Source organism: Triturus cristatus, chromosome 1_1 (assembly GCF_964204655.1).
Source record: "Triturus cristatus chromosome 1_1, aTriCri1.1, whole genome shotgun sequence".
Classification (NCBI taxonomy): Eukaryota; Metazoa; Chordata; class Amphibia; order Caudata; family Salamandridae; genus Triturus; species Triturus cristatus.
Window position 1 is genome coordinate 1,106,797,968 of NC_140579.1, and position 12,500 is coordinate 1,106,810,467.

A 12,500-nucleotide genomic window follows, 5' to 3' on the forward strand; every position below is an offset into this window, starting at 1 on the left:
CCAACGAGCTTCTGTTCTTTCGTGCCCCTTTTATAATGTTTTGCAGAAGAGTCAGATTTTCGAGACAACCTCTCACCTTCATGAAGCCTTTTTGTCTCGTATTTATTTCAACGAAAAATGTGAGTCTTTTAGTTAATATTTTCGTGAACAACTTCATGAATGCCGTACCGATGGTAATTGGACGCCAATTACTTATCTTTTTGAGTTCGCTAATCGGTACATTCTTGGGTATTAGTGTTGACCGGTTCTTCTTAATACTGTCTGGTACTCTTCTCATCAATAACCAAGACGATAAGATTCTGGGTAGTAGTCTTGGTTCCCTGCTATGCACTTTATTTAAGTCATTCAGACCAATCTTATCAGGCCCCACTGCTTTCTTTAAATCTGATTCATCAAAGGCTTTAGTCACTTCGAGCAGTGTAATTTCTTTACATAGACTTCCAATTTCCCATTCATCTGGTATCCGGTCAATTGGGATGAATTTGGGATTTTTCTTGTTTTCTTTTTCAATTATGCCTTTATAGTATTGGAAGATTTCATCAGCACTGATTTGACAGGTGGCATCTTCTGCCCCATAAGTGATTATCCGGGCAATTTTCTTTTTGTATTTTTGGAAAATTGTCTGGTATTCTTTGTAACTGCCCTTTGCTTTTGCATAGTTTTTCTTGTGTGTCTGATTGAGCCTTCCATTTTTCTTATTTTTCTTTGGTATCTTGTTTTGTACAGAGGCAGTCTGTTGCTCATCTTGAGCAGAGTTCATAGGTTCATTATCGGGGTCGCTCGTTGGTTCGGTACGATTTGATGGTACAGGACTTATATCATTGGTGTTTTCTGATATATAAGTCACTATCTCATCCATCAGATCCATAGCAGCATCGTGATGCTGGATGTTTTTGATGTACTTCTCGATTTCTGTGATTCTATCATTCAGTTCATCAAAGTTTTTTATTTTTGGCACTCGTTTCCGATTGATAAAGTCTCTGCGCCTTTCTGTTGTTACTTCTACTGCAATCTCTGGTTCATCGCAGGAGTCATTCTCAGACATATTGGATGCTTGCAGTACATCCTTTGTCGATTTTTTGCTCTTATCTCTTCTGTAGGAGAGTAGGGTCTGCAATCCTATGATCACCCAGATTTTTTGCTTTTGCTTCATTGGTTTACGACTTTCCCTGGCTGTGGGCCTGCCAATCAGACCCACAGCCTAGCTGTTCTCTCTCGAAATTAACACACATGTACATTAGGTGCATCCACTAATTGGAACTGGGCCGCCTTGTCAGTCCCTGTCTTAGCATACCACAGGTATCCAGGGCATCGGTGTACCCAGGGCCTACCAGGGGCTGCAGCATGTATTATGCCACCCCTGGATGGCCGCCCAAAGCTGACACAACTGGCTGCACGACAGCTGGGGCAAAGTGGTGTAATCACCCGTTGCTGTAGGTGTAGTATTCCTACACCTAACCCTAAAATGGACACATGGATTCCTATCAGTCACTCCTATGGCAGGCCTTATCAATCCTGAAGGCAGAGTGCAGGGAATCATGTAGGACAGTGCTCTGGCGCGAGCTGAGCCCGTCGACGGCTTGCGGAACCAAGGCCTAATAGCCGTTCCATGGTGACGCGGGCCAACTACTTTTAAATGCATTATAATCCTTGCGGTTATTTGCTAACTTTGGCATCGCATCACCTACACATGTCGAGTAAGGTGTCATACGAATTGGAATACGAACCCCTCGCCAGTTCTGGCGATGGGGTTAGCATTCCCCCCTTTTAGAGGGGCACGACATGGAAGTAACCTTGAACCCCGGTTAAAGTTGACTCAAGCCTCAGCATCACAAAATGGATGCTGCCACCAGACACAAGTCTGACCTCCTGCTGCTGGGAGACCTTCCAGCGAGGGGTGCTTGGACAAAGGGTTTCCTGTCGAGGGCAGTGTTAGCACCATCCCAGACAGGGTTTTGTGTATCCCAGGTAGGCAGGGCTGAAAGGAAGGTGATTGCAAGTGGCACCCCGGTGCTCACTGTGCATAGCCCGGCTCAAACCAGTTTCGGGGGCACACCAGCCCCTGAGCTGGGGCGAAGCCAGACAAAGGATAGGGGTGTAACCACCCCCCTCCTGGCTCCACCCATAGGTAGGACCTGGTCACAGGCCAGCCCCTTTTCTTAGAATAAAGGTAGGAGCGAGTCCCCTTCCCAAATTGGATAATTCTGAATCTTGAACTACTTTCCACGAAAGGAACTCTTGACTTTTCTGAAGACTCTCCCTTGTGGCTAAGGAGTAGCCACCCTGCACCAGCAGGCACCAACTAAGCGCTTGCGGTTTGCTGTACGTCTCTCCCACGGATCAAGACTGCCCAGCTCGACGAGACCCGGGTTCCCTGCCATCTCTGACCTCTACCTACATCGTCAGCCCAGCTGAGATTCGTAGGTGTGACGAGACCTGCGGGACCGGCCATCTTCAGGACCTGCACAACGCTTATCTAACACGCCCACCGAGGGACCCTCGAGTGAGTGTACCTAGGGTTTGAGAAGCCCTAACCCTGAGCGGCTCCAGCACCGAAGCCCGCCTCCCCAGCATCCACGAGATCTGCGTGGGGGCCCTTCTGCTCCTCGCTGTTCACCGCGTTGTCCGACCACTCGCCGACCGGCTTGTGGCCCTCTTCACGACGCACCACGATAGTTTGTTTTCATCACTGGTCTGGTTGCTCCAGACTGGCCCTTGCTCCCCTTCAACAGAGGAGTACCTCGGACCCTCCTGGTCCACTCCAGACGCCATCTTGACTCCACCGCGTGGGTTTGCCACTGCCAAGACCTGCTGCCCCACTCCTGGGCCCAGCATCATCGACAGCAGACACCTCCGTGGGACAGCTCGCCCTCCATCCTGGTCGCCGCCGCGCCTCCTGGTCCGAGGAACAGCCGAGTCCGACGTCATCCACTCACCTGGTCGAGGTGACTTCAGCCGGTACCTTCCCGGTACCCACACGATCGCTGGCTAGCGGTTGAGAACTGAGTCCCCTCTGCTTTCAGGTATCCTTCATCACCGATCCAGGCTTGGATCTCGCTGAACATCTACACTGGTCGCCTGCCAGCAACTTCTTCTTTCAGGCTCCTGAGACTACAACGAGGACTCCCGACATCTTGCCGAACCTCACGAAGCCGCAGCCTCTGGGCTAGGTAACTCGAGCATTTCGGTGCTCCATCGCAGGTTCGCTCTACAAGTGTCCAGTTCCTTTTTCGCTTAGTCCCACTGATCGGATCACTCCGGAATCAGTAACTCCAGACTCTAACCACTCGCATTTCACCGTTAGCGTAGATGGTTTCTCGTGCCCTTCGGGCATTTGTGTAAATTGTGCAACTGAAGTATTTTCTAAGAGTTTTGTAGTGTGCTTAGCTCCCTGACTCATAAAGAGCCAGGGTAGTCTTGTTATAAATAAATATCCTTTATTTTCATAACAACTTGTGTGGTGTCCTTTCACTTGACGTTCAAGGGGTATATGTGATGGTAAACAGCTGGCTTAACACGCCCTCTAGAGTTTAGCCTAAAGACTGCTCGTATCCACGCTACTAGGATAGCTGGTCTAAAAGGTTGACTTACAACCAATCATCAATAAGGGTCATTTGGAATGATACACAGTGATCACTAGAATAGTGAGCACTACATATCAGGCCAACTTCTCACATTGGTGAGCAGCGGTTGGGATTTGAGCTTGCTGTTGTTTTACCACACACGTATCCTAAGAATATCAAAGTGAAAGATCACATAAGTACCCAGGTACATATAACTTAACTTAGAATACTCTGAGTTCTACTGAACCAGCTGTTGTAGTGTAACAGGGCTTAGCACACCCTGACTACAACTCTTAGCAAGGGATCAGTAGGTAAACAAATAGTGTAGGTATGTGCATCACTTACACCTCACTAGAAGCATGTCGGTCCACGGAGAGTCTGCGGAGACTCCCTTAGTGGTCAGTGACCCTCCACAGGTCGTGACACGATATGCAGCTCTTAGCTTCAAGGAGATGAGACAACTGTGTGCCTCCAGGAAGCTAAACCAGGGTTCTAACCCTACCATCGCATTTCTGATAGGTCTCTTAGAGACGTACGATGCCAGGAGGTCCTCTAACACAGGTCCCCCCAATGCTGATGGGAACATGCCTCCCTTAGAGGGAACCCTTGGTGACCCAGACCTCGACCTCCATACAGAGGAGGAAGACGAGGAGGAGTTATCAGGAGACGAGGCAAACAAAGGTCCAGTGGTAGTCGGCAGGCTTACGAGGACCAACTTAAGCAGGCATGAGAGTGGAACTGGGGGAGCCCCGGGCCCACGCTCAAGCAGGCCTAACATTGGGAACGGACGAGCTAGGTCTCTCTCCAGAGGCTCTAACAGATCTGTTCGAACACATGTCTCTCAGGCATCTTCTCAGAGAGGAATGACGTCCCCTCAGAGAAGGGAGCATGAAGCGAAGATGAGGAAAGTCAATCTGAGGATCGAGCGGGAAGAACTTGCCCTCGCCAAAGAAAGACTTGCCTTAGCCCGAGAGCAGAAATTAAGTGGGTTAGATCCCACTGGTGGCAGCATTCTCAATAGAGAGAAAGACAGGGGTATAGACACTAGACACCTGAGTAAAATAGTGCCCCCCTTTAAGCAAGGGGACGACATCCACAAGTGGATAACTGCTTTGGAGAGGGCCTGCACTGTCCAGTGCGTCCCCCAAAGTCAGTGGGCAGCTATACTGTGGCTCTCCTTTGAAGGTAAAGGTCGAGACAAGCTCCTCACTACTAGAGCTGAGGATGCAAACAACTACCAAGTCCTGAAGAATACACTGATTGATGGGTTCGGCTTAACCACCGAGCAGTACCGGGTGCTGTTCAGGGACACCCAGAAAATTCAGTCTCAGGATTGGACTGACTTTGTCGATTGTGCCACTAAGGCTTTGGAGGGCTGGTTGCTGGGTAGCAAGGTTACTGATTACACAGGATTATACAATCTTATCATGAGAGAACAGATTTTAAACAACTGTCAGAACCAATTGTTGCATCAGCACCTTGTCGACTCGGATCTGACCTCTCCCCAAGAATTGGGAAAGAAGGCAGACAGATGGGTCAGAACAAGGGTCAAGCAGAACCAGACTCAGAACCAGGGTGGTCAGAAGAAAGCAGACCAAAAGGGTAGTAACAAGAACGAACAAAATGACCAGAAGTCTTCGACAGGTCCCCAACAAACCAAAGAGGGTGGGGGTCAGGCTTCACAGAAGAAGAAGACTCAAGAAGGCCAGTCAAAAAGGTGGTGCCAATACTGTAAAAGTAAGACTCACTGGTTTAGTGAGTGCACCAAGAAAGGAGGGCAAACTCCTGCCACTGCGGCCCCTAAGGCACCTGCACCCCCTAGTACAGTCAGCAGTGGTAGTGCGCCTCCCAAGGCATTAGTTGGGTTAACCTTGGGAACCGAGGGGAGTGACGACTTAGTCAGCACGCTCACTCAGGCCGTCCTTGTCTGTACAGGGGATATGGATATGTCCCCTGATGCCAGTCCCAATACTTTGGGCAAATACAGACAGACACCTTTGATCAATGGAAAAGTGGCTCAGGCCTACAGGGACACTTGTGCCAGTGTCACCATGGTGACGCCTAACTTTGTGGACCCTGGACAGATCATGCTAGGTACCGATTACCTAGTGACCAATGCCAGCAATGTCACTACCAATCACAGTATGGCAGTTGTTGATTTCTCCTGGGGAGGGGTAAGTGGCCCGAAAAAGGTTGTGGTTAGTTCAGACCTCCCCGTAGAATGTCTGTTGGGCAATGATTTGGAAACGTCACAATGGTCAGAAGTGGAGCAGAGGACTCACATGGAAATGTTAGGCTTGCCAGCACATGTCCTTGCTGTGACCAGGTCACAGGCCAAAAGATGCCCCACTGAACAGGTACTGGATCCTGGAAGAACGGACCAGACACCTTCCAAGAAGAGGAGCAGTAAGGGTAAAGCTTCGCCTTCCCCCTTGCCCCAGGTCGTGGATCAAGTCTCTGAGGAGGCTGACCTTAAAGAACTGAGGGAAACTGAGCTGAAAGAGCTTGAACCTGGTCAGGTTGAGTTTCTGGGCTCAGGGGGACCCTCCAGGGAAGACCTGGGGAAGGCACAGTTAGACTGCCCCTCCCTTGAACCCCTCAGACAGCAGGCTGCTGCTGAGGCTGCAGGGAACGCCACAGGTACCCACAAAGTGTACTGGGACGATGGACTCCTGTACTCCGAGGCAAGAGACCCCAAACCTGGCGCGACCAGGAGGCTGGTCATCCCCTTGTCTCTGAGAGGTTTCCTTCTTACCTTGGCCCACGAGATTCCCCTTGCAGGTCACTTAGGCCAGAATAAGACTTGGGACAGAATTGTTCCACACTTTCACTGGCCCCACATGTCCGAAGATACGAAGGAGTTTTGCCGCTCCTGTGTCACTTGCCAAGCCAGTGGTAAGTCAGGTGGCATGACAAAGGCCCCCCTCATACCACTACCGGTGGTGGGGGTGCCCTTTGAACGAGTGGGGATCGACATTGTCGGACCAATGGAACCCCAGACAGCATCAGGGCACAAGTTTATACTGGTGGGGGTGGACCACGCCACCAGGTATCCTGAAGCTATTCCCCTTAGGACCACTACAGCCCCTGTGGTGGCACGGGCCCTAGTTGGAGTGTTCTCCAGAGTAGGCTTCCCTAAGGAGGTTTTCTCAGACAGAGGTGCACACTTCATGTCAGGATATCTGACTGCAATGTGGAAGGAGTGCGGTGTCAACTACAAGTTCACCACACCCTATCACCCGCAATGCAATGGGCTTGTTGAGAGATTCAACAGGACCCTAAAAGGGATGATTCACGGACTACCTGAAAAGCTTCGGCGGAGATGGGATGTCCTGATACCCTGCCTCTTGTTCGCCTACAGAGAGGTCCCGCAGAAGGGGGTTGGCTACAGCCCTTTTGAGCTTCTGTTCGGACATCCTGTAAGGGGACCCCTTTGTTTGGTAAAGGAAGGATGGGAGAGACCTCTCAGAAAGCCGGCATCAAACATTGTGGACTATGTGCTCGGCCTCCGCTCGCGGATGGCGGAGTACATGGAAAAGGCATCTAAAAACCTTGAGGCGAGCCAAGAATTACAGAAAGCTTGGCACGACCAAAAGGCTGTCCTGACTGTGTACCAGCCTGGACAGAAGGTGTGGGTGCTGGAGCCAGTGGCCCCAGCAGCACTCAAAGACAAATGGTCTGGGCCCCACACGATCATTGAGCAAAAGGGAGAGGTCACCTACCTGGTAGACCTGGGAACTCCCCGGAGCCCCCACAGGGTGCTCCATGTAAACAGGCTCAAGGCATATGTCGACAGAGAGGGCATGGGCTTGCTCATGGCCACAGATGAGGGACAGGAGGAGGAGAGTGACCCTCTCCCGGACCTGCTCTCTCAGAACCCTGACGATGGGTCAGTAGATGGTGTTGTCTTTTGTGGCAGCCTCTCTGGACATCAACAAAAGGATTGTAAACAGGTTCTTCAATCCTTTCGACATATGTTCTCTCTGACGCCCAGTCAGACCAATTGGTGTACCCATGAGGTCGACACTGGGGACAGTCTGCCCGTAAAGAGTAAAATCTATCGGCAACCTGATCATGTCAGAGACTGCATCAAGACGGAGGTGCAGAAAATGTTGGAGCTGGGAGTCATTGAGCCCTCGGACAGCCCCTGGGCTAGTCCCATAGTTCTCGTGCCGAAACCTCACACCCAGGGCGGTAAGAAAGAGATGAGGTTTTGCGTGGACTACAGAGGCCTCAATGCAGTCACTAAGACTGACGCCCACCCAATACCAAGAGCAGACGAACTTATAGACCGGTTGGCTTCGGCCAACTACTTAAGTACGTTTGACCTGACAGCTGGGTATTGGCAAATCAGGTTAGCTGAGGAGGCCAAACCCAAAACAGCATTTTCTACCCCGGTGGGCATTATCAGTTCGTGGTAATGCCCTTTGGTTTGAAAAATGCACCTGCCACCTTCCAAAGGCTGGTGAATCGAGTTCTCACTGGGTTGGACGACTTCTGTGCGGCGTATCTGGACGATATCGCTGTCTTTAGCTCCACCTGGGAGGATCACCTGGTCCACCTGAGGAAAGTGTTAGAGGCCCTGCAAAAGGCAGGCCTCACTATCAAGGCCACTAAGTGCCAGATAGGGCAGACACAGGTTGTATACCTGGGCCACCTTGTAGGTGGAGGCCAGGTTCAGCCATTGGAGAGCAAAATACAGGCCATCCAGGACTGGGCTCCTCCAACCACCCAGACTCAGGTTCGAGCTTTCTTGGGCCTGACTGGTTATTACTGGAAATTTGTCAGAAATTATGGATCCATTGTGACCCCGCTAAACGACCTGACAAGTAAAAAGATGCCAAAAAAAGTTCAGTGGACAGCAAGCTGTCAGAAGGCATTCGATGACCTAAAGCAGGCCATGTGCACAGCGCCTATCCTAAAGAGTCCACACTACTCCAAACCATTGATTGTCCAAACAGACGCTTCGGAGCTGGGTGTGGGAGCTGTTCTATCTCAACTGAATTTTGATGGTCATGACCAGCCCATAGCTTTTATTAGCAGGAGGCTGACCCCCAGAGAGAAGAATTGGTCAGCTATTGAGAGGGAGGCCTTTGCTGTGGTTTGGGCCCTGAAGAAGCTGAGGCCATACTTGTTTGGCACTCACTTCAAGATTCAGACCGACCCTAAGCCCCTCTTGTGGCTAAATCAAATGAAGGGTGAAAACCCCAAACTACTTAGGTGGTCCATTTCCCTTCAGGGGATGGACTTCACAGTGGAGCATAGACCTGGCACTGATCATGGCAATGCAGATGGGCTCACCAGGTATTTCCACTTAGAGCAAGAAGACTCACCTGGTCAAGGTTAGCTTATTGTCCCAAAGTTTGGGGGGGGTCATGTAGGAGAGTAGGGTCTGCAATCCTATGATCACCCAGATTTTTTGCTTTTGCTTCATTGGTTTACGACTTTCCCTGGCTGTGGGCCTGCCAATCAGACCCACAGCCTAGCTGTTCTCTCTCGAAATTAACACACATGTACATTAGGTGCATCCACTAATTGGAACTGGGCCGCCTTGTCAGTCCCTGTCTTAGCATACCACAGGTATCCAGGGCATCGGTGTACCCAGGGCCTACCAGGGGCTGCAGCATGTATTATGCCACCCCTGGATGGCCGCCCAAAGCTGACACAACTGGCTGCACGACAGCTGGGGCAAAGTGGTGTAATCACCCGTTGCTGTAGGTGTAGTATTCCTACACCTAACCCTAAAATGGACACATGGATTCCTATCAGTCACTCCTATGGCAGGCCTTATCAATCCTGAAGGCAGAGTGCAGGGAATCATGTGGGACGGTGCTCTGGCGCGAGCTGAGCCCGTCGACGGCTTGCGGAACCAAGACCTAATAGCCGTTCCATGGTGACGCGGGCCAACTACATTATAATCCTTGCGGTTATTTGCTAACTTTGGCATCGCATCACCTACACATGTCGAGTAAGGTGTCATACGAATTGGAATACGAACCCCTCGCCAGTTCTGGCGACGGGGTTAGCATTCCCCCCTTTTAGAGGAGCACGACATGGAAGTAACCTTGAACCCCGGTTAAAGTTGACTCAAGCCTCAGCATCACAAAATGGATGCTGCCACCAGACACAAGTCTGACCTCCTGCTGCTGGGAGACCTTCCAGCGAGGGGAGCTTGGACAAAGGGTTTCCTGTCGAGGGCGGTGTTAGCACTATCCCAGACAGGGTTTTGTGTATCCCAGGTAGGCAGGGCTGAAAGGAAGGTGATTGCAAGTGGCACCCCGGTGCTCACTGTGCATAGCCCGGCTCAAACCAGTTTCGGGGGCACACCAGCCCCTGAGCTGGGGCGAAGCCGGACAAAGGATAGGGGTGTAACCACCCCCCTCCTGGCTCCACCCATAGGTAGGACCTGGTCACAGGCCAGCCCCTTTTCTTAGAATAAAGGTAGGAGCGAGTCCCCTTCCCAAATTGGATAATTCTGAATCTTGAACTACTTTCCACGAAAGGAACTCTTGACTTTTCTGAAGACTCTCCCTTGTGGCTAAGGAGTAGCCACCCTGCACCAGCAGGCACCAACTAAGCGCTTGCGGTTTGCTGTACGTCTCTCCCACGGATCAAGACTGCCCAGCTCGACGAGACCCGGGTTCCCTGCCATCTCTGACCTCTACCTACATCGTCAGCCCAGCTGAGATTCGTAGGTGTGACGAGACCTGCGGGACCGGCCATCTTCAGGACCTGCACGACGCTTATCTAACATGCCCACCGAGGGACCCTCGAGTGAGTGTACCTAGGGTTTGAGAAGCCCTAACCCTGAGCGGCTCCAGCACCGAAGCCCGCCTCCCCAGCATCCACGAGATCTGCGTGGGGGCCCTTCTGCTCCTCGCTGTTCACCGCGTTGTCCGACCACTCGCCGACCGGCTTGTGGCCCTCTTCACGACGCACCACGATAGTTTGTTTTCATCACTGGTCTGGTTGCTCCAGACTGGCCCTTGCTCCCCTTCAACAGAGGAGTACCTCGGACCCTCCTGGTCCACTCCAGACGCCATCTTGACTCCACTGCGTGGGTTTTCCACTGCCAAGACCTGCTGCCCCACTCCTGGGCCCAGCATCATCGACAGCAGACACCTCCGTGGGACAGCTCGCCCTCCATCCTGGTCGCCGCCGCGCCTCCTGGTCCGAGGAACAGCCGAGTCCGACGTCATCCACTCACCTGGTCGAGGTGACTTCAGCCGGTACCTTCCCGGTACCCACACGATCGCTGGCTAGCGGTTGAGAACTGAGTCCCCTCTGCTTTCAGGTATCCTTCATCACCGATCCAGGCTTGGATCTCGCTGAACATCTACACTGGTCGCCTGCAAGCAACTTCTTCTTTCAGGCTCCTGAGACTACAACGAGGACTCCCGACATCTTGCCGAACCTCACGAAGCCGCAGCCTCTGGGCTAGGTAACTCGAGCATTTCGGTGCTCCATCGCAGGTTCGCTCTACAAGTGTCCAGTTCCTTTTTCGCTTAGTCCCACTGATCGGATCACTCCGGAATCAGTAACTCCAGACTCTAACCACTCGCATTTCACAGTTAGCGTAGATGGTTTCTCGTGCCCTTCGGGCATTTGTGTAAATTGTGCAACTGAAGTATTTTCTAAGAGTTTTGTAGTGTGCTTAGCTCCCTGACTCATAAAGAGCCAGGGTAGTCTTGTTATAAATAAATATCCTTTATTTTCATAACAACTTGTGTGGTGTCCTTTCACTTGACGTTCAAGGGGTATATGTGATGGTAAACAGCTGGCTTAACACGCCTTCTAGAGTTTAGCCTAAAGACTGCTCGTATCCACGCTACTAGTATAGCTGGTCTAAAAGGTTGACTTACAACCAATCATCAATAAGGGTCGTTTGGAATGATACACAGTGATCACTAGAATAGTGAGCACTACATATCAGGCCAACTTCTCACATCTTTCATCTCTTCTTTTTTCTGCAATTTGTTTACTATTTTTATTGTCAAAATGTGGGACCATCAGCACATTAATGTTTCTTTTGTTCTCGTATACTTTTTCCAATTCTGCTAATAGCAGTATTTCCTCCTGTGACCATAGTTTTGATGGTTTGCTGCTTGCTAGAGCTGCCAGTCTAGCCTCATTTTGCGCTCTTGCATGCGCGTGCCCAGCATGTTGTGAGACTCCAATCTTTGTTCCAAATCGGAGGTCACAGAAGCTGCACAGGAATGGCAACTCTCCTTTTTGAGGTCTTCCTTTACATTTTGCATAGTGGCATGCAATATTGTGGTATTCGGCTTCTTTGTCACATTTTGAACAGTACGTTTTGAGATAGAAGCCTTTATGCTTGTTGGAGACATGTTTCTTCAATTCTTTGAAAGTTCCCAATATGTCTCCACACAAGTCACATTTATACTTTTCGTTTTGGTATTTCCAATATGTGACTTTTTTGGAGTAGTCACTTTTCTTTGTTATCAGTTCTTTGCTGATTTCGTATACATCCGGTAGGTTTCCGAAATTGGCTGTATCAATGTTATTCTTGGCTGAGGAGGCCACAAATTCAATGGTTTCGCTGAGGTCTACTGTTGTGTCTTCTTCTGCTTCGGAGGGTGAACTAAGGCCTATAACGTGACCTGGATCGTTGTTGTTTGTTGCATTGTTTGAAGCTAGTGCTGGTTTGTCAAATTCGGTGAAGAGGTTAATGATTTCTTGAAAAGACAGCACCTCCTTACGCCATCTTAACGGGGTTTTTATTCTCCAGGAACTACCCCATCTGGAAATGTGTTCGTTTGCTTCGCCACTTCTCACTATCACGATCGCTGCCTTGATAGAACCTTGTTTAGCCTGTCTCTATATACTTCTCTACGCAGAGTCTAGTACCATAGAGGCAGTTACCGGCGGGACCACTGGGAGGTAAAGGCCACTACAACTGAGAATAGGTTAAGAGAG